The sequence below is a fragment of the Amphiura filiformis genome, chromosome 5 (genome assembly GCF_039555335.1).
Source record: "Amphiura filiformis chromosome 5, Afil_fr2py, whole genome shotgun sequence".
Lineage (NCBI taxonomy): Eukaryota > Metazoa > Echinodermata > Ophiuroidea > Amphilepidida > Amphiuridae > Amphiura > Amphiura filiformis.
The window spans coordinates 80,172,299-80,195,997 of record NC_092632.1 but is presented as its reverse complement, the minus strand read 5'-3'; the positions used below and the strand labels follow the sequence as shown (position 1 = coordinate 80,195,997).

The 23,699-nt window shown below is 37.5% G+C and overlaps 1 protein-coding gene and 1 long non-coding RNA gene across 5 annotated transcripts in view; one reads left to right on the top strand and one right to left on the bottom strand.

The window, feature by feature from the left end:
- The window catches only part of LOC140153797 (uncharacterized), a 188,918-nt gene that overhangs the window by 94,884 nt on the left and 70,335 nt on the right, over positions 1 to 23,699 (bottom strand). The window lies entirely within an intron of this gene.
- LOC140151982 (uncharacterized) lies at positions 4,963 to 8,501 on the top strand. Its single transcript, XR_011859012.1, has 3 exons — positions 4,963 to 5,199; positions 6,829 to 6,891; positions 8,399 to 8,501. It is a non-coding gene; the product is annotated as an uncharacterized lncRNA (long non-coding RNA).

The window sequence follows — 23,699 nt, the reverse complement described above, 5'->3', positions numbered from 1 at the left end:
AAGGTACTCCGTCCTTCGGAGGGGACGTTAAGCCGTCAGCCCTGTGTGCAGAGAGCCGTACCTGTACAAGTTATTTTATTGACATCACCAAACAAATAGGTACAGTCAAGTTATACAAAAGATACACATATAGAAAATATAAAAGAGAATAAGTAAATTATAAAACTAAACTATTAAACATCTAGGTTACTACGTTGCTTGAAAAGCAGAGTTTACAAAAGTAAGAACAGGTTTTATACTATCAAAATCTGTGACACTCATTATTTTTATAAATTTAACATCGTCAGTCAGATTATCAAAGTTATCATACATATCAGTTAAAATTTTCAACATATCTTTACGCAAAGTATCATAAAATGGGCATTTAATAATAACATGAAATTCATCCTCAATCATATTTAAAGTACATAGATGACAAATTCCCTTGTACATGTATTTCGCAGCCAGTTTCGAAAAGAGTAGGGTGTTAACCCCTGACTGTTCCCAATCCGTCCCGGTGTTCAAATGGACCCCAATGGAAATAAGCTTCAATAGAGGCTTTCTTGGGTTATCCAGGGTTGTCAAAATCCGAACAAATCAAATCAAACAGAAGCACTACCACAGATGCCAAAGACAGACATCAAACGAGAAATAACCAAAGAGGAAGTAGCATCAGCTATAGACAAACTTAGAGAAGGAAAGGCCCTGGTTTTGATGCTACATCAGAAGAAGAAATCCAAGCTGCAGGAGAAGGAGGCACAGACATAATTCACAAACTATGCAATATAATCTGGGAAACAAAAGACATTTCCAGCAGACTGGGGGAAAGCATTAATCACCCCAATATATAAAAAGAAAGACACATTCCACTGCAGGAACTATCGTGGAATCAGCCTGCTTAGTCATATGGGTAAAATCCTAATGATTATTCTCCAGAAGAGGATTTTTAAGAGAACTAAGGAGATATTATCCGAAGCGCAGGCTGGATTTAGACCAAATCGATCAACCGTAGACCAGCTGTTTACACTATGACAGATCATTGAAAAATACCTGGGAAAGAATAAAAACTTGTACCTACATGTATGCTACATAGACTTCCAACAAACATTTGATTCCATCCGGCAAGAAGGACTATGGAAAGCAATGAGGTTCTATGGATACCCACAGAAGATCATCTGCCTACTGAAATCACTGTATGAAATATCACAGAGTGCCGTGAGACTCAATGGAGAACTGACCAACTGGTTCCACACAAAAGTTGGTGTGAGGCAGGGTTGTGTGATCTTGCCACCACTTTTCAACATACTTCTGGAACTAGTTGTATCATCAGCATTAGAAAATGAAGACACAGGAGCAGTTATCTCTGGCTTCAAAATAAACAATCTTAGATTTGCGGATGATATAGTTCTAATAGCAGAATCACCACAAGGACTCAAAATAAATATAGCCAACACTCAGGTTCAAGCCATTACCAAATATAACCACAGACTGGATATTACAATTGGAGGAGATAAGCTGGAACAAGTAAAATCATTTGTGTATCTGGGCGGCACCATATCTGGAGATGGGACATGTGAGGCACCAAATCAGCAAAGCAGTAGGTGCAGTTCAAAGTCTCAACATAAGACATCAAGCAAGACACCAAATTACAATTATACCAAACACTCATCCTCTCTGTATTACTATATGGATCAGAGACCTGGACCCTCAAAAAGCAGGATGAAAACAGGCTTCTGACTTTCGAGATGGCATGCCTCCGCCAAATTGCTGGAAGTCACCCGACTAGATAAAATACGTAACCAGGATATCCGGGAAACCCTAGGCAAAGAACACACAGTTTTAGACACTATATCAGAAAGAAGACTGAAATACTTTGGCCACATTAAAAGGATGGAGACAAACAGATACCCAAAGATAACCATTGAGGGCAAAACACATGGAAAGAGACTAAGAGGAAGACCAAGTAAAAGATGGGTGGAGTGTGCTAAAGCAGATGGGCAAGCAAGAGGAATACCAACCCTAACAGAAATGAGCAGGCTAACAACCAACCGAGGCAAATGGCAGGACATTGTGAATCAGAAACAAACACAGCCCACTGCTGGTGTGGATGGCATAAGTGCAATACGAAAACATTATTTGCAGATGGAAAAAAGATTAGCAACAGAAATGCTAACAATAATACCAAAGTTGATCAATAAAACCGAACATTTAGCTGCACAATCTGTATCCACTGTGCCCAAGATGTCTTCCAGACTTTCTGCCTCAGTGTCAAGACGGCGCAGAGGTGGTCACATGCATATTTAGTTATAAATATAGTTGCAGCTAGCTGTCAAACTTAATAGACATGAACACTGCCAATCAAAAGTACTCAAAGATGGTGGAGTTGCAGCAGGTAAGTACTTGACACACATGCAAAAATGTTTTCATAAAGTTTGGGTATACAGAGGCTGTTTTCTTACCACACAAATTAGTATTTTTAAGTACTAATTGTAAAAGTACTAATTTTTTGGTAAGAAATGTGAGCAATTAAAAGCGCTCAGATTTGATATAATAGTGTTAGGCCAAGTAAAATAAAAAACATGTTTCACGTCCGGTTTTTGAAAAAAAGGAGGAAGAGGGGCTTTTATTTTTATCGCAAAATCAGTGTAAATACCCATAATTAGAGCTGTTTTAGCATATACAATAATGCCTGGAAAAAGGAGGAGGCCTCTTTTTATTTGTTGTTCTGAGATATACATGTAGGCTCCCTCTAACTATCACAAAACCTTATAAAAGTGTTTCTTGTAAATTAGCAAGGCTATAGAAAGCATCTCTACTTCCTAGACATATTTTTTGAAAAGTTATAACTGAATTTCAAAAAATAAAACTAAAACTGAAGAAACCTCAAAAAAGGAAGCGGCAGGGGACGTGAAACATGTTTATTTTTTTATTTGGCCTAATACACTACTCAAAGAAATTAAAGGATCAGCCTCACTTTTAATATCTAGTAGCATTTTGCAAAAACACCATTAATCTTGTAAATCAGATGAGTGTCATTTTATTCAGAATGTTTAGGCAACAAAACACTTGTAACCCAAGTACTAATAGCACCATGAGGAACAAAAAAGAAAGAAGGTCAAATCAAGATGGTCAGATTATGATCCTTTAAATTTGTTGAGTAGTGTATAATATGCATCACAATGCCTGAATTTTCTTGCTCTAAAATCTCAAAAAAATATCTAAAAAGAAATTTAGTCCAGTTTAAAGGCACTGTCAGTGATTTTGCTAACTCAGGATTTTTGCAATTTGGTAAAAAGTGTAGAGCATGTGCAAACACATGCTGCAAGTGATAAGACCTAAGGCGGCATACCAGGCAAAGAAACAAAAAAAAATGGGGAAAAACAGGGAAAGCAATGTAAAACCAGTTTAAAAGCCCAAAATCTGACTGAAAATGCATAAATATTGGTTATAATAAAGTAGAAACTCCTATTTAAATAGGGAATATCATGCCTGTATACTTAAAGGAGTATTTCTTGATCCTAGCATCCTCTTTTTATGACATTTTTCAGTAGATATCCACGAAAAAAGCTTATTCCAAAAATGTCAGTTGCTTCCAATTTTGCGTTTGCAAGTTATGCATGATTATGTGTATTACACTTCTCCATAGGCCACTGTTGGAAATTTTGTTCTGGTATACCAGAACGAAATTCAAATTTGACGATATATTGCTAAACAAATTAATCTGCAAGAAATTTTTGGTACATAAACATTATGTAGCCAGGTTTCCAGTGGTATAAAAATTTCAACTTTTTTTGAGAAAAGTGGGGGGTTGAGGATGTGGATCACGAAATGCCCTTTTAAGTTAAAATGCAACTCATCAAACTTAAAGTTACATAACTGAATATAGTGCTTCATCGCTTCTGTTTTCTCCTTTTGAAAAATTGAGTTATCTATTGATATTTTGTCACATTTAGCTTTTTCTAAAAAATTCCAATATTATTGCCAAGATTGCTGATACAGTCCGACTACTCTGAAGTACAAAGTACAGACGCGGACGTACATATTGTGCAGAATTTGAAGGCACGCATATGCAGAAGAGACGCATCACTACGCACTGTATACGCGCGCATTGTCACTTTGTACTTGAGAGTGGACAAACTGTAGTTTCTTTAATGAGTAAGTGATATTTGTTCCAATAATGGACAGACATAAACTTGAAGGAATGTTTTCTTACAAAATAATTAGCATTTAAATATAATTAGCATTTAAAAAATAATTAGCTTTTCAAAATCATTTTTACTTTTAAACTTGAAGGACGAAGCTTAAAGTTAAAGGACTCCAAACATCAAAATGACTTTTGTTTCTATAGTATCTCACCTAGGAAAAACTATAAATATGCCAGGTCTATAAAAGACTTATTATATTCATGGTATTGTCCAAAAACATTGTTGGATCAACTAAAATTAATTTTAAAAACCTCACAAATAATACAACATGCTATATGCCATTGTTTTCTGACCTGCACTATTTACTTATTGTGTAATTGCCAACTTTAAAGAACAAATAATGAAGAAGGAGGCGGCCTATATTAAAGAACATCAACATTGACAGTATAAATAAAGCAGATAAATATTTGTCATACAAATAGAAAAATAAAATGTTTGCTATAAAAGTGCTTGAAACTAAATTGAATTCTTGATTTTATATCCAGCAAGTGGCTATAACTCACTTACAGGTAAATGAAGTAATTCTTGGCCAAACTGGAACATGCGTGTTGCGTTCATGTAGCGTACTAAGCATGTACGCAATGTAAGGCGTGTGTATGTTTTCTTCTGTACCGCTATCTGCTTGTGTGTTTATCAGCGGAGCCACAAGTGTTCATAATGTTCGAGATTGGCCAAGAATTACTTAATTTACTTGTAGTACTGTAGCTCTGACCAAGGATTTTAATTCTAACCAATTTAAAACTACAGGTCCTTCAACTTCAAGTATTGAGGAACACTCAGTATGTGTTAAGCTTTGCAGGCATCAACACCCACCTGCATTGCAGAACTGGCCAATTGCGCTCCTGGATATCATTATTGACTTGAGTAGATCGACCACAAATTATTTGCAAGGTCTGTACAAATGGCTGATATTAACTTTGTTGCTGTTGGAAATCTACATGCAAACCTCTAGACACATTCCTGTCACATGGACAATATAGCCATCCGGTTACATTTCGCGAAAGTCCAGATACAGGTAGGTTGACTATATTTCTTATCTTCTTGTCAATTTCTATGGGGTTTTCTGCAAAATGTAGCTTTGCAAATGCCTTATACAATCATGTAAAAAATTGAAAATTTAGGCCTAAAATGCCTGACTTCAGACTGATTTTGCTTGATCATTTATTTGTTGTTGGAAATCAAAAGATGTATCCCTATGCTATCAAGTCATTGACAAGTCAGTTGCATGTTCCTGTGCTATCAAGCCATTGACAAGTCAGTTGCATATTCCTGTGCTATCAAGCCATATTCCTGTGCTATCCAGCCATTGACAAGTCAGTTGCATATTCCTGTGCTATCAAGCCATATTCCTGTGCTATGCAGCCATTGACAAGTCAGTTGCATATTCCTGTGCTATCAAGCCATATTCCTATGTTATCCAGCCATTGACAAGTCAGTTGCATATTCCTGTGCTATCCAGCCATATTCCTGTTCTATCCAGCCATTGCAGGTTTTCTCTGGGATCTCCGGTTTCCTCCTGTATCGCAAAAATCGGTGATTAGTTGTTTGGTAATCAAAAACTTCCTTCACCCAATGGAATTTGGGGAGCTGCACAGATAATTGGCGGATAGGTGCGCGCCGTTCGGCAGCAACCTAGTTGATGTGACCTGATTGTGATGATTCACCGTTGCAGGCGCTTTATAAATCCAAATAAATCCAAAAATTTTTTTTTTTTTGTTGACAAGTCAGTTGCATATTCCTGTGCTATCAAGCCATATTCCTATGCTATCAAGCCTTTGACAAGTCAGTTACATATTCCTGTTCTATCCAGCCATTGACAAGTCAGTTGCATATTCCTATGCTATCAAGCCATTGACAAGTCAGTTGCATATTCCTGTATCAGAACTATTCTCACTTTCATCTCATGATGCCCTTGATAAAGTCTGAAATTGTTTTGATCCATCATATTTGTGACAAATTAGGTCAACAACATTCAACTGGGTGCTATTTATTCAACTTGAATTTGTAGATTTGAATATCAATATCATCTTTGTTAGGTCCGATGTTCATAATTAGTGTTTATTCTATGTATTTTGTATCTTCCACTTCTAGATAAATGGTGCATTATAAACACTTTTATAAATAAGTTGCTATTGTATCATGGAACTGCATTTATACAAAGTTCATTATTAGCAACCTGTGCACTTTCATACTATAACTAAATTCAAAGTTATTTTTAGTTCATGCGGGTCATCTAATTTAAATATTTCCCAGACATTATTATTGCCCAATGTCTTCATGATGAGATTTACATTTATCTGGTGGGCAAATGTACAAAAAATTATTTTGGGGTGTAAACAATCAAAAGTAGGGTGGTTTGTAATGCCAAGAACCAAGATCCTCCTCACCAATGCGCTGTACCTCAAGATTAAAAATTTCAAATTAACAAAAACATTTAAAATGCAAAAAACAAATTTTTGACCATGAAAAATGTGAAAAAATGTGAACAAAATTATAAAACAGAAAAAAATAAAAATAATTATATCAAATAGGCTACTTAATTACGATATTTTGCGCTGACAAATCTAATCAGGTTGAGAACCCACTACTCCCATCAAGTTAGGTCACTGCTGAACTTCACAATCCTTTTGTTGATTTTCAATAGTTTGGGTCATCAGGTGGAATAAGTGAGCTGTGTAGCGTGACAGAAACTCTGATATCTGATGAGGTAAGAATTTTGTCTGTGCTGACTATCTATCCAGGCAGGTAAGTGATGAACATGGATTGTCAATGTTTCAACATTTTTTATAAAAAAATAGTTTGACATGCTTTTGTGTGTTAATTAATTCTTATAAATGTTGGGTTTGTTTGGGCCCAAGTATTCTTTCCCAGTGGCGTAACTAGTGGTTGTGGCACCCGGGGCCAAGGATACTTAATGGCATCCCCCCTCCCCCAAATTCTTGAAACAATTGTGTGCGGAGCACGCGAAAAATTGCACAAACCACTAATTTTGGTTATAGGCCTAATGAAGTTCGGTGAGTTTTGGTCTTAAATTGATCTTTTAAATGAGTGTTAGTGCTGAAATGTGTGCGAAGCATGCGAAAATGTTGACTTTCTTCGCTTGGAGGGGTGCAGAATTGATGCTGAATTGGTCAATTTGGCACCCCCTCAAGGTGCCCCCCTCTGTCTATGGAAAATATTGAATTTCATAGATTCTAGACCTGTTTTAATATTTAATTAGGTATTTGATCATGAAATTCCATTATTTTGCCCTTGTCATACTTAAAGGAGGATTTCGTGATCCTAGCATCCTCTTTTTATGACATTTTTCAGTAGATATCCACGAAAAACTTATTTCCAAAATTTCAGTTGATTCCGATTTTGTGTTTGTGAGTTATGCATGATTATGTGTATTACACTGCTCCATAGACAATGTGTTGTAATTTCGTTCTGGTGCACCAGAACGAAATTCAAATTTGGCGATATTTTTGCTAACCGAATTAATCTGCAAGAAATATTTGGTACATAAACATTATGTAGCCAGAGGTATCCAGTGGTGTAAAAATCTCAACTTTTTTTGGGAAAAGTGGGGGGATGAGGCTGTGGATCACAAAATGCCCTTTAATTTCAAAATCAGAAAGAAATAAAAAGCCCTAAAATATATAAATATATTCTTGACCCATGTGGCCAAATAAACAAACTGCCAAAATGTTGAAAAACGTCAAAATCACCACAAAAAAAATCGCTCTTTAGAGTATTGAAAATGTTTTGATATCTATCATCATAGCATTCTGAGACCTCCTGAATTTAATTTTCTTTATGCAATAATCGTAAAAACCAATTTTGGTACAAACTTAATTAAGATATTCTACCAAGTTAGTTCTCATGACAACCAATTCATATTGGATCAAGATTATTCTCTTTTATAAAAATTAATGTTTTGTTTTTGGTGTGTTTTTTATTTCATTCTGTGAGCATAATTGTCAGTTTTAGCTTTATATTACATTCACTGTTTCATGTTAAGACATTTCATATATTACAAGGAGTCTTCACAGGGCACTTCCAAAACTGGCCTATACTGAAAATTCTATGCAGTATGTGCTCACTCCTGTTATTTTGTGATAAAATTTTAAAAATTCATCATTTCTAATTCAATTATAATGTTATAAATTAGTAGAAACCTACCATATAAACGTATACTGGTAAAAGGAATAAAATTTCATTTACTTCCGCAGGTCAACAATGAGACTTCCTGCATCTTTTCAACACTGATACTGGCTGCAATTTTATAATGTAACAAACCTACGATTTGTTTCGATACACTAACATTGAACAAGTATTTGATATATATCAAACCTGAGCGCTGGCAGACATGGCCCTGCACCCAGCAACATCTTCTGCACCAGACACTGATGATGATTTCCAGTATCCAGATGTCAATATCTTCTTTGCAATCTTCATACCTATCCTCTCCTCACTGACTGTAATTGGCAATACTATGATAATCGTTGCATTCTGGAAAGTACCTAGCCTGCGAGAGAAACCGAGTGAACTGCTGATATTGAATCTTTCCTGCGTGGATTTACTGACTGGGCTACTTGTTTTGCCAGTGCAATCTTTAGTGTTCATAATTCCTGGATACTGGCCATTGGGTGAGATTGGTTGCAGGTTGCAGGCTATATCTTTACAAACTAACATCTATGCCAGTCTTTTCACCCTCATCGCTATCAGTTTGGACAGGTGTCTGCTGGTCCTCAAAGAATATCCGGTATATCTCAAAATGCAGTCGCTGCTTCGGATCCAAATCACGATCGCTGCTTGCTGGTTGGCGGCATTTACCGCAGCAATGATTGAGCAGATTCTTTGGAATCCTGCAAAATCACTGGACGAAACTGCCGCATTGATAGACTTTGACAAGACTTGTCTGACTCCTCCCAGACGTTTGAAGGCATACACTATGTCAGTGTTTCTCGTCGTGTATTTTGGTCCTGTCATCACAGTTTGCGGACTCAGCACTGCATTTTTGTATCTGCTCAATCGACGTTTGAAAAAGACAAAATCATCTGGTATGTCAGCATCAGCTTCAGCAACAGCATCTACGGCTTTGGAACCAGAAGCAAATGCACCTTCTCAAGCACAACCAGGTCAAATGCCACAAACCAAGCCATCCAGAAGCCGTTACATCAAACCTGCAGTTAGTCTCATAGCTGTCGTCTTCTCTATGGCTATCTGTATGTTGCCTTACTGTTTTTATGTTATCAGCATTGAGCTCTTTTTTTGCCAGAAGTGTAACCAACCAAGAATTCTCTTTAGTCTGTTACTCCTACAGTTCTGTAACGCATGCCTTGATCCCATATTGTATGGGATGACACAGAAGAAAATCAGGAAATTCTATAGATTATGCATATCAAAAAATTCTGTAACACCAACATGAAAAACAAACCAAAACAGCTTTCAACATTACAATTTTAGAGTATAAATTAGAATTTAGAATGTATTAAAGGAGGATTTCGTGATCCTAGCATCCTCTTTTTATGTAGATATCCACAAAAAAAGCTTACGCCCAAAATTTCTGTTGATTCCGATTTTGCATTTGCGAGTTAAATGCACGATTATGTGTTATGTGTATTACACTGCTCCATAGGCCACTGTTATAATTTCGTTCTGGTATACCAGAACGAAATTCAAATTTGACGATATTTTTGCTAAACAAATTAAATCTGCAAGAAACTTTTAGTACATGAACATTATGTAGCCAGAGCTATCCAGTGGCATAAAAAACTTTTTTGGAGAGAAGTGGGGGGATGAGGCTGTGGATCATGAAATGCCCTTTTAATTAGAGGTTAATAACTGCGCATCAGTTATTCGGAGGGCATTGTGAAAAATCTGAACATTTTGCCTTTGGTACCGAGGAATATCCGGAGGGGTGTTAGCCCAGAGGGTCCAAAGTAAAATGTTTAGATTTTTCACAATGGCTGACATATTACCGATGCAAAGTTATTAACCTCATTCATAACCTTCACTTTACAAAATAATATAAAAATTTTCCTCAAAAGTTTGTAAAAATAAAAAAATTTTACATTTTGCTTTTCCAAAAATTGAACAGGCTAAAAAAGTACAGGACAACCAACAACAAAATTGCAAATCACAATCTGTGCAAATAAGTTAGCATGCAATCCAAATACGGTGGCCAGCTTGCTAGTAGTTTGTTCGACGCACAACACGGCGCATGCAAAGGTTACTTATATTTACGCTGGAATAGTTAGGAATTTTGCTGTCAATTGTGAGATATTACGCATCAGGTAAATTCATAAGGTTATGAATAAATATTAATAACTATTTTAAATATTAAAAAAAATTCTTAACTGTATAATGAATCTCTGGCTTGTACATTGTGAAAAGTTAATGTAAATATAATGCGATTAAGAATATCTTTTGAATCTTACAAAAGATTTGAATTCAATGTTAAATTTTATTGTTTATAAGTGCTGAGCTACATGTAGTAGTTTTTAACAGAATTTGTGTAACATGCATGAATAGGTTTTTGTGTTAGTAAAACAAGTCTTGCAACATTTGAAATAAAAGTTTGACCTTTCTGACTCCCACCCCCACCCCCCGGCACAACCCAGAACAGATTACCAACAAAATTTGGTTTTGTCAACCCCCTATCTTCCGAAGCCACCGTAAGCAAGTACCAGCAAGAAAGAATTAGAAGGAGCCTACAATACACTGAGAACTTTACAGTGTTGTGAGTAAGACATAAAAAGCTGGTTGGAATCAGCAATTTTTCTCTGGTTATTTTCTCAGAACCATGACAACGAAGAGAGGTATAATGAAAGACAAAGATAAAGACAATTGATCGCGTCTGACGTCACCTGTCAATCAAACTCGAGCACGGTTTGTTTACAAGTGTCGTGATGATGACTTGCTGAACGCTGATTTATAACCGGGCGCCTTATTGTTGATTTTGCACCTTTCGACATGCAAACCATCTCAAAAGTTAGGTCTTTATAGTAGGAAACTTTCTTTGGTGAAGGCACCATGTCCACAATGCCTAGAAAAGCTGCTTTTTGCCTTGTAAAAGTACGAAAAAAAAAAAAAAAAAACAAGGAAAAAAAAACACACCATCCCAGAGCCCAGACGCCTCGAACCGAGGCTAGTAAAAGTGGTCACATCAATAAAAGCTATGAAATAACGATCATGATATCGCTCATTCTACAAAATCCGGTGCCAATCCACTATAAAAATTGAAAAATAAAAGTTGTTCAAAAAGACCTGCTTTTTGTGTTTTTTAAGAGTAAATATATCACTACTTTCAGATGTAAAAAAATGCCAACACCACTTGCATATTTGTCTTTCAGGAAGTCATGATGTTTTTTAACACTAAAACTCAATGTAATGTGAGCTACGTTACCGACTACAAAATGGGCTGGTTTTACTCAATCCAAGGTCATAAAAAGCAATAAAGATCACTTGAGTGAAATGTAAAACAGATTTCACCATTTCATAGAAGTTTTGAAGATGCGTAAATGAGTGTGTAACGTAGCTCACAGTAACGTAGCTCACAGTAACGTAGTTCACTGGTTTTTAATGTTTTTAATGTGATTTGCGAAGGTTAGAACGTTGTGTCGGTTAATTCTAATATAAATGGGGTAATACCACTGGTAGCTTTCACATATTATTAGGAAGTACATGTAATACAAGTGCATACTATAGAATTCTGGTAACGTAGCTCACCAATCTTAACATGGTCGGTCGAAATTTCAATGTTTACAACACTTCTATGCCAAAATGCTACAGCATCACGATTTTTTACTGTGATTTTTAAAACTTATGAGTGTTTCCTTTCAAAAACCGTAAATTACATCGATACCTCTGTTTTACTTCTTTCCAATAACGTGTATTAAAAAAGGGTAAAGATAAAAAAACAATCACAAAAAAATAATGTTGATAAACAATATGATGGTGCGTTATCTAATTAAAAAACAACAAATATGTAAAGAAATCGCATTTATTCAAAGAAAATATTCAGGGTTAGATGTGACACTTGAGCAGTGGAAACCCATTTTTAGCGATTTTCGAGCCTTTGCAAGGGTTAATCAGGCTGAAGAAAGCATTTAAAGTATCGAAAACTATATATGTCCGTGTAGATCTCGTGAGTTCTACCAGAAAAACAACATATTTGATGCCCTAAATGCTCGACAAAGTGTTTGTGGACCAAAGAATGGAAAAAAGGCTATTGGCACCGGATTTTGTAGAATGAGCGATATATGCACATCTACTGGTCCTTAAAAGTACCAAACTATTTTGTTGGGTTAGTACAAGAAAGTTGTATCTCAAATTTTATCATCATGCAGAGCATTTTTGTGTTTCAATTTGTGTTCTGTTTTTTTACTACATATTTTCATGATCCATTAATATAATGTCAGTTATGACTTTCTTGCTCTGGCCTGTCAATTGTTTCTTTCAACCAAATTGATATTCGAAGTTATTAAGTAACAAGGCGGTTCTCGAACCACGAGTCTCGCCTGCTTTTGCGACCACCTGCTTTTTCAATTACTTTTGGTAGAGGTAAATGAATTTGGCGGTTATCGGCTGGGCACGATTATCTGGCTGATGGTGACTGTACCCACCAAGTGTCATGCCCATGCAACAGTTTTTACTAATTTGACCTCAGATGACCCCTGGTGACCTCGAAATGACCTTCCAAAAATTAGGCTTAAAATGTTGACTGTACCCACCAAGTTTCATGCCCATACGACTGTTTTTACTAATTTGACCTCAAATGACCCCTGGTGACCTCGAAATGACCTTCCAAAAATGTGGCTTTAAATGTTGACAGTACCCACCAAGTTTCATGCCCATACGACAGTTTTTACTAATTTGACCTCAGATGACCTCTGGTGACCTCGAAATGACCTTCCAAAATTTGGCTTTAAATGTTGAATGGACCCACCAAGTGTCATGGACATATGACAGTTTTACTAATTTGACCTCAGATGACCCCTAGATGACCTCAGTGACCTTGACCCACTAACCAATACAAACTGGTTCTGTCTCGGGTCAAGATGCACCCACCCACCAAGTTTGAGGAAAATGTAATTGATCTGACAAATACTCCTAGGTGACTGATATAATTAAATCATCATCAGCATAATAAAACCAAGCCAGTTGATGTAGTTATAGTTTTTCCATATAATAAAAAGTATTTTAGGGACACACCATTTGACTTCTGCATGGATGCAAGCTGACCTGAAGGAAAAAGCCTGAAAAGTGTGTGAATCTGGGCCAAAAACCTCCAAAACGGGTTGAAAATAAAGAAAAGTACAGGAATTTGGACTTCATAAAAGCAGGAATTCCTGCAAAGCAGGAAAACTTGCATCCCTGCTTCTGGGGTGGGAGAGCTGCAAGTTGTGGCCCGCAGAATTTTTTTTTTTTTCGCCACTGAAGGGGGGTGATTTTTTTTGGCAACAGGATATTGATCTGGCATCTCTAGAAAAACTTTGACACAGAACTTTAACTTGCAGAACTTGCATAAGACGTTTGACACAGGGGTTGATGTTGCTCCAACTCCTACATGTAGAGTTGCCGGATCAATATCAAACAGCACTTCAAAACAGCAAGTGTACTGCTGATGAATCAACAAATGGTTGATAAAACGTCTAGAAACGTAAGTTGTGACTGGTCTTATTTAGCAGGGCATACACGAGGCAATTTCAATTGCAAGGCCCATTACTTAGTGGGTGAGTTATGTGCTCACTGACCATGAAGCTGATCAATTGATCAAAATACATGAAGCAATGTGGGGCCTTGCAATTCCTTGAGCGCAATGCACTGAAGGGTCTATTGTTCTATTGTGTCCGATTTGAGCGCTGACATATTGGAAAATGTTGCCAATCAATATTCATGAAGTCGTATGATCGACACCTACAGCTGTTCAATTGGGCGACTTTATTGTTAGGTGCTTTTATTCATACATTGGGCGTATCGAGCTGCATCGGCTGGTCCGCAATTATATTTAATCTAGTATTATAGGCCTACAAGTATTATTTGCTTTGCTTTATTGATTGATTCAGAAATAGTATGGCTATATGCTTCTCGAGTTATTAGCAAATATATCACATATGAGGTCCAGGGTAGACTCGCTTGCCAGTCCTATATACACGGTGCTTATGTAAATTATTATGGTAGGCCTATGATAAAACACGATGTGGACCGCGGCTAATGTCCTTAAAAATACTAAAGCCTAGGAGCGATATCATAATTACTTCAAATCCTTATATGTAGGCCTATTGGCAAACATTGTGTAGATTCTTATATCGCCACACAGAGCACACACTTTGCCCACCGATATGTGTTCCAATATCTGTGCTTTGCCTATGCTGCTGAACTGTCCGTAGCGAAATGGTAGAGCAAAGCGTGTTCCCTGAGTATAATCAAATGAGCGCACAAACCAATTTGGGTGCTGCAATAGGTTTGTATTGTAGGCGAACCTCTGTTTTGTGTGCATGCGACAACTCAATCACACCCTTGGGTTGGATTACAACAAAGGGTACCTTACGCTTGTGTAGACGCTTTCACATGACTTTCGTTTCATCACTTATTGACAGTAGCTTGCCTATTATAGCGTTAATATGCTGTCAGATCAGTTACCGATTTAATGGCGGAAGCCCTTTGTCTCAAACAAAAGGTACCTCTCGATGAATAGCGTTTCGGAAACTCAAATAGGCACAAAGGAACAATAGGCGTTACGTAATCTATTTCCTCTCCTTTCTATATTAGCTCCATGCTTGGGCTTGGTCTTAGGTTTGGGGATATACTCAAAACATAAGAGTGGTTAATGATTTTCGTAATCATATCAAAATGGCTCATGTGTTGTCCCGAAAGCAAAAGATTGCCATCCTCTCCTGTATATATCTATACAATTTTCCATAAAGAAAAGGCTAAGGAAAACTAAGATCAAAAGAGCTAAACATCACCAACAACAACAACAACAACAACAACAACAACAACAACAACAACAACAACAACAACAACAACAACAACAACAACAACAACAACAACATAGGCCTATAAGTGTATTATAATGTAGCATGTGCACACATTATCATGTTGTGGATGGTGAATCAAGCTGGTCCCTACACATTCACAAATGAATGCTGTGACCAGCCGGTGTTCACTCAGCTGATTGGCTGGAGGTTAGATTGCATGCAACAACCTTGAAAGTAGAGCCTGTTGCTCGGGGGATTAATTTGCCTGATGCTTGGGGGATTAATTCCTTGCAAATCCAAATTACATGGAGCAATCTTTTTGCAAGGTGTGTGCAACATGCAATTGCTTGGAAAATTGCATCGAGTATGTCGGCCTTTACAGACCTGATGAATTTATTCAAGGGCATCACTTTTGTATTCTATTCAACAACATGAAATTATCCCAGCTATTCTGTAAAGCACAGTATTTGGCAAGATTAAAGTAAAGATTGTCATGTGCCCTATTTTCACACCCAAGTTTCAACAGTGTTCAACAAACTAAATAAATGCGCTGTTTTTTATTGTACAATATATTACAAAAGAATTAAATGGCAATTATTAAGTCATGATAAAAAAACAACAGAAACACCTTCATTGTCATAATTTTCTGTCAAAACTAATTAAACTCTTTGTACAACATAATTCTTCTTATTTTCTGTTATGTGTGCTGTAATTCAGTATTAAAATTGTAACGCTGTATTATGTTACGAGTCGTACCGACTCAAGGCCAAAATCACCTTTTTTCCCGAACTCACACGAATGCACAACACAAATACACTGTTTGATTAAGCTAACAAAATCTAAGTCTTTAATTGAAAACAAAGTATGCTTGGTACATATAACAACAATATACACTAAAATCACACAATCACTTTTATTCTATCGGTACTTAACCAGCGGTCTTCTTGTTGGTGATTCTAGAGTTCTTGCAATGTTCTGGACAACTGATGTAACATATCCTTATTCACTTGTCCCATGAAAACCAGCGAAGTCCAGTGTACACTTGCGCTTATAAATCCTTATGTATAAAATCCTCATACGAAAATGATGATGCTTTCTCCAATCTCCTTTGCGCTGCTATCTCCACAAATATATCTCCTTGCGCTGCTATCTCCGCAAATATATCTCCTTGCGCTGCTTTCTCCACAAATATATCTCCTTGCGCTGCTTTCTCCAAAAATGGTGTTTCTTTCACCAATCACTCTTTTTCCAGGGAACAGGTTTCTTTAACACAGCTCCGCTTGTTTTTGACAGATGCGTGGCCTTCAAAATACCAGGAAATTCCAGCAATTCGACAGAAGAACTTCGATGAAGAAGAGCACATTTGTTTGCTCGTTATCTCCTTCGTTGCTGTATTAAAATTAGCTCAATTATTGGCTAAATAACCTGGTTAAAATGTACTTCTTTTTTGAAGCACGAAGACATTACACACATGTGGAGTTTCTCAATCTCCCATGGCATTCTGTAAAGTAACAACAAAAGCCTCCAGCTTTTTATATCAGTACTCATGCAAAAACCCATCATCTATTAATAAACCATTACTTCAATCACATTTTCACAACATTGCTGCAATCTTGGGATTTCCCAAGATTAATTATACACATTCACCTTTCACATTACATCACTTCCTGGGGGGTTTCCTGATGGTGCAATAATGAACTGGGGATTTCCAAGTTCCAAACATAGATCTGACTTTGTTCACAATAATTTGGGGGAATTCCAAAATGACTTTCCACATCACTATCTTGCACGTACAAGGGGGTTTCCCATCTCATGAAATACTTTCAGCTTGTAAACAAAGTTAAATAATTAAATTAAATTACTCAGGGCACATCACACCCTCCCCCTTAAAGAAAGAAAGTTTGAATGTAATGAAAACTTTCTTAAATGTTTTCTTCTTTTACATCAACTTCAACATATTATCAACTTTGAGTATTTAACTCATCATACCCAGTGACTCCTTGTCACACAAGTTCCCTTTTAAAAGGAATTTTTGTTTATCAGGTTTTTTATGCAATTCTGGACAGGGCATCAGCCATTACATTGTCTTTTCCCTTAATATGTTTGATGTCCAGATTGTACTCTTGCAAGGTCAAACTCCTCAATCTCTTTGGCACGGTCTGTGAGTGGAACCTGCCAGTACCCTTTCAAAAGATCAAATTTGCTAACAAATTTTGCATTCCCAATTTTGTCTATGCAATCATCAATTCTTGGAATTGGGTACGAGTCTGTCTTTGAATGAACATTTGCAGCTCTCATGTCTGCGACCAATCGGTACGAACCATCAGGCTTGGGAACAAGTATACATGGTGAACTCCATTCACTACTACTTGGTTCTATGATATCATTGTCTAGCATGTAATTGATCTCATTTTTGTGATGTTCCATTTTCAATGGATTGACTCTGTAAGGATGCTGCTTGATTGGTTTTGTATCACCAACATCTACATCATGAAATGCAGCATTTGTTCTACTTGGCGTATCAGGAAATGTATTGTCAAATTTGTGAATCAAATTTGCAATTTGACTTTGTTGATCTTGAGAAAGATGACCTAACTTTGAGTCCAAATTAGTGAGCACATCAGAATTGTTCAATTTTACATTATACTCTTTGTGCTCCAGCTCTTTATCCTGGTCAACTGTGACATCAGAATTGTCATCTTTACTCTTGTCTACAGTGGCGATTTTGTCTACATCGGCATGTTTGTCTACATTATCAGCATGTTTTACTGTACACACAGGTTTTGGAATGCCACTGTCACTTCTTTCAACATACTCTTTGAGCATATTTATGTGGCATAACTGCCTGCTCTTGCATCTACCAGGAGTCTTGATAATATAATCTACTTCACCCACTTTTGACTCTACTTCACATGGGCCATGATATCTGGCTTGTAATGGGTGTCCTGGAATTGGAAACAGTACTAGAACTTTGTCACCTGGTTTGAACACTCTCTCTTTGGCATGTTTATCATACCATTGTTTCATTTTGGCCTGACCCTGTTTCAAGTTTTCTTTGGCGATATCAGTTACTCTGTTAAGCCTATGCTTAAAATTGGAGACATAATCCAACAAATTGATATCTGATTTCTCATTGAGCCACTTTTCTTTCAACAACTTTAAGGGTCCGCGTACTGTGTGTCCAAACACTAACTCAAAAGGACTAAATCCCAAAGTTTCCTGAACAGCTTCCCTAGCAGCAAACAACAACAAGTGTACTCCCTCATCCCAGTCCCTCTGAAACTCCAAACAGTATGTTCTGATCATGTTTTTCAAAGTTTGGTGGAACCTTTCTAGTGCACCTTGTGATTCTGGATGGTAAGCACTTGAGGTATACTGTTCTATACCTAATTGATACATGACCTGCTGAAATACTCCAGAAGTAAAGTTTGATCCTTGGTCTGACTGTATGGACTTGGGGAGCCCCACAAATGTGAAGAACTTGGTTAAAGCTTTCACTATAGTCACTGCTTTAATATTTCTCAAGGGTATGGCTGCAGGAAAGCGTGTTGACGCGCACATAATTGTCAGAAGGTATTGATTACCTGACTTAGTCTTTGGTAGGGGGCCTACACAATCAATAATAACCCTACTAAATGGTTCATCAAAGGCTGGAATTGGCTTTAATGGAGCAGGAGGTGTTTTCTGATTTGGCTTCCCTTTGGCATATGTGACATGTTTTGCAATATTCAGAAACATCTTTTCTGAGAGTGGGCCACCAGAAATGTCTCAGAATTCTTTCATGAGTTTTCTTAACACCCAAATGCCCTGCCATGGGACTATCATGTGCTATGTTAATTACTTCAGTGTGGTATACTTTTGGTACCACAATTTGGTGCACTACCTTCCACTCTTCATCGGCAGGTACATCAGGTGGCCGCCATTTTCTCATTAGCACACCATCTTGTTTGTAAAAACATACAGAATTTTGTTCTGCTTCTTCTAGGGTCAATGCCCTTTGATTGATCTCTTTGAGTTCTGGGTCATTTTGTTGCTCCAGAATTAGCTTGTCATGACTTAATGGGTCTCTCAATGTTTCCCCAATTTGTTCATGCTCAGAGGCTGTGTCATTTTGAGGGGTCTTTTATCCCCTGGAGAAGGAAGTTTATCTTCTTTCTCATTCAACTTTGACACAAATGTGTCTTCCAAATTGTAGCCTAAGTCATCAATTTGGTTGTCCTCAATTGTTTCTAATGAGGCTCCCTTACTCATTGCCAGTGTCACTGCACATGCAGGAAATATCTCCTCTTCCTCACTATTACCATCCTGTATACAGGGCTTATCTGTGACTATTGGGTCGGGAAAAACCTTCCCCCCTGCCAAATCATTTCCTAGCAACATGGACACTCCCTTGACTGGTAATTCATGTCTAACTCCTATGGTTACAGGACCAGAAACCAAGTCAGATTTCAAGTTAATTTTGTGGAGAGGTACATTAAGTATTTCCATCCCAATACCCTGGATCAAAGCATTACCAGCTGAACTATCCTTATCAAAGGGCAAAGTTCCTTCCAGAATCATAGACCGTGCACAACACGTATCTCGCACAATCTTAATGGGCTTTGGACTACCATTATCACCAAGTGATACTACTCCCTCTAACACAAATGGTTCAAATTCTTCACACACCTTGTCTGTCTCACCTCCCTTTGTGGGAATTCTTGTTTCTTGATTTGACTGACTTGTTTCTTTGACTCAAGTGACACTGCACATCCCACAGTATTACTAGCAGTTTGCTGCTGTTTTTGTGCGTCTTGTCTGCCTTTTCAGAAATAACACTGGGTCATCGTATGCCCTGGTCTCTTACAATGAGTACAAGATACTTTGGATTTAAATTCAGTCCCAACTTTTGTTACCTGAACTCCCTGGGGTCCCTCTACCACCAGCACTATGCTGTGAATTAGACTGAGTTCTCCCTTCTTGTGTACCACCCTGATTTATTCTAGGTTGATTATGGCTGAACCTGTTTGAATAACTTCTGTTATGACCAAATCTACTCGCATTCAATTTGTGAGTTAAGCCATAGTCATCCGCCATTGTCGTCGCTTCGTTTAGCGTCTTAATTTTGCTAGCGCTTTCATCCAAATGGGTTTTTATGTCAATGTGGACACATTTCTTGAACTCTTCTATAAGAACTAATTGCTTAAGTTGGCCGAAATCATCTTTGACTTCTTTTGACCCAAGCCATCTGTCAAACATTTGTTCTTTTACTGTAGCAAATTCTACATGGGTTTGATCTGCTTGCTTTCTAGAATCTCTGAACTTTTGTCTGTATGCTTCAGGCACCAGTTCATAGGCCTTGAGAACTGCCTGTTTGACTTCTTCATAATTATTACACTTCTAGAATTGGTAGAGCTGAGTAAGTTTCCCTGGCCTTCCCCACAAAACTACTTTGTAACAGTAGGGTCCAATGCTCTGGAGGCCATTTCAAATTTGTAGCTACCTTTTCAAAATGTTGAAAATACTCATCAACTTCTTTTTCTTTGAATTTAGGCACAAGCTTTACATACTTCGTAACATCAAACCCTGACTTTGAGGAGAAACTTGATGAGTATTTGTCACCTAGCTTTGCCAACTTCTCTTGTTCAAACTTGTACTTTTCCTCAATTTCCTTTTCTTTCAAATGTGCTTCTATTTGCAGCTTTGTTTGTTTTTCTTTTTCTTCAAGTTCCAACTTTTGGTGTTCAAGCGCCATCTTGTCTTGACGAGCTTTTTCTTCCATTTCTAGTTTCTTTTGTTTTTCTTTATTTTCATTCTCTAACTTAATCATTTCCAGTTTTTCTTTTTGGTCCATTTCTATTTTCTTTTGGTCCATTTCCATTTTCTTCATTTCTAATTGAATTTCCAACTCTTTCAATTTAACTGCTGAGTCCCCACCAATTTCAGTTTCCACATCAAGTTTCTCTTCCAAATAGGATTCATCAAAAATGTCCTCCCCGACCAAAACATCAATCAAGGCATTTTTGATTATTTGCTTTCTTGTAGCTTGTTTTACTTTCAAGTCATAATGTTTGGCAAATGCTAATAAATCAGGCTTCTTCAACTCATCAAACTTCTCCCAATTTATAGTTTCAAGAAACTCTTCTGCTTTGAACTCTGCCATACTGTACTTTCACTTTCAAGACTCAGTATATTAATGTCAACTTTTTTTTTTTTTTACAGTGTATTTCCCGGACGAGCCCCCAATTTTTGTTACGAGTCGTACCGACTCCAGGCCAAAATCACCTTTTTTCCCGAACTCACACGAATGCACAACACAAATACACTGTTTGATTAAGCTAACAAAATCTAAGTCTTTAATTGAAAACAAAGTATGCTTGGTACATATAACAACAATATACACTAAAATCACACAATCACTTTTATTCTATCGGTACTTAACCAGCGGTCTTCTTGTTGGTGATTCTAGAGTTCTTGCAATGTTCTGGACGACTGATGAAACATATCCTTATTCACTTGTCCTGCGAAAACCAGCGAAGTCCAGTGTACACTTGCGTTTATAAATCCTTGCGTATAAAATCCTCATACGAAAATGATGATGCTTTCTCCAATCTCCTTTGCGCTGCTATCTCCACAAATATATCTCCTTGCGCTGCTATCTCCGCAAATATATCTCCTTGCGCTGCTTTCTCCACAAATATATCTCCGTGCGCTGCTTTCTTCAAAAATGGTATTTCTTTCACCAATCACTCTTTTTCCAGGGAACAGGTTGTTTAAACACAGCTCCGCTGTTTTTGACAGATACGTGGCCTTCAAAATACCAGCAAATTCCACAGCAATTCGACAGAAAAACTTTAATCCTTCGATGAGGAAGAGCACATTTGTTTGCTCGCTATCTCCTTCGTTGCTGTATTAAAATTAGCTCAATTATTGGCTAAATAAAGTGGTTAAAATGTACTTCTTTTTTGAAGCACGAAGACCATTACACACATGTGGAGTTTCTCAATCTCCCATGGCATTCTGTAAAGTCCCAACAAAAGCCTCCAGCTTTTTATATCAGTACTCATGTGGAAGTTTTACAGGAACAGAGTTCAACGCTCCATTGTTGCTGACAAGAACGAATACTACATGTACTATAATAGGGTTCAAAGGCTAAAAAAGGCTAGTCCAGCAAGCTGGTATAGAGAAATATGTGTGATGACCACCAACAACAAATCTCAAACTTGCAAACAGCCTCCTCCTGAGACTGATCCAACAAATGCTAAGGCTGTTTCAAATTCGATCAATGAGCATTTTGTCTCTGTTGCTAGGGACATAAGACCATTAAATGTTGAGGAATTGCCCGCATTTCTCCCAGCTAAAACGTCTGTGCCTGAAATATATCCCTGGGAGGTATGTGAAAACTCAAAAGATCAAAAAGAACAAAGCTGGAGGTCCTGATGGAGTTTCAGCCACTATTATCCGAGACTTTGCTTATGAGATCAGTGATCCTCTCTGTTGTATATTGAACACATCTTTTAATGAGGGAATTGTACCACCCCAGTGGAAACAAGCTATTGTTGTCCCAATCCCAAAGTGTAGCCCTCCTGTTTGGAACCAACTCCGTCCTGTCTCTTTGACAGACCATTTTGCCAAAGTGGTGGAGTCATACATTATTGGGTGGCTAATGGAGGACATTGAGCCTCAAATTGATAGTAATCAATTTGGAAACAGAAAGAAATATTCCACCTCTCATTATCTTGTTAGACTTGTAGATAATATTTTGTCTCACGCTGAAAATACTAAAAGCATGTCCATAGTTACAATAACAGATTTTAGTAAGGCGTTTGATCGCGTGGATCACAACATTGCTATTCCAAAGTTAATTCAAATGGGAGCCAGATCTTGCAAAATCCCCTGGATTTGTAATTTTCTCTCAGAGAGGTCTCAGTGTGTTAGATATCAAGACTGCCTTTCTGCATGGCTCAATCTTACAGGTGGTGTGCCCCAGGGCACACTTACAGGCCCTGCCACATTTGTTTGTCAGGTTAATGACGCTGCTCAAACTACAGATGAGAACAAACTGGTGCTCAAATACGTTGATGATCTCACTATTGTTGAGAACACCTTTGTCAATCAAAGATCTAGTATCCAGGATAATTTGAATCTGTTTGATCAATGGGCTAACATCAATAAGATGACATTAAACCCAAAAAAATGCATGTTCATGGATATTAATTTTTGTCATGTACTCAATCAGATCATCAACCACTGACACTTGCTGGTGTCGAATTGCAATCTACTGATTGTGTCAAAATTTTGGGTGTGAAGATAACTCAAGATCTTAAATGGGATGTGCACACTACTGATGTCATCAAAAGAGCTACAGGGCGTTTGTTCATGCTCACCATGCTGAAGCGGTTCGGTCTAGATCTGGATGACCTTAAAACCATCTACATAGGCTTTATAAGACCGCTTGTTGAGTACGCTGTTCCAGCGTGGCATCCAGGTTTGACCGAGCAGCAGCATTACGCCCTGGAGCGCGTCCAAAAACGGGCATGCAAAATCATGCTGGGCTACAAATACA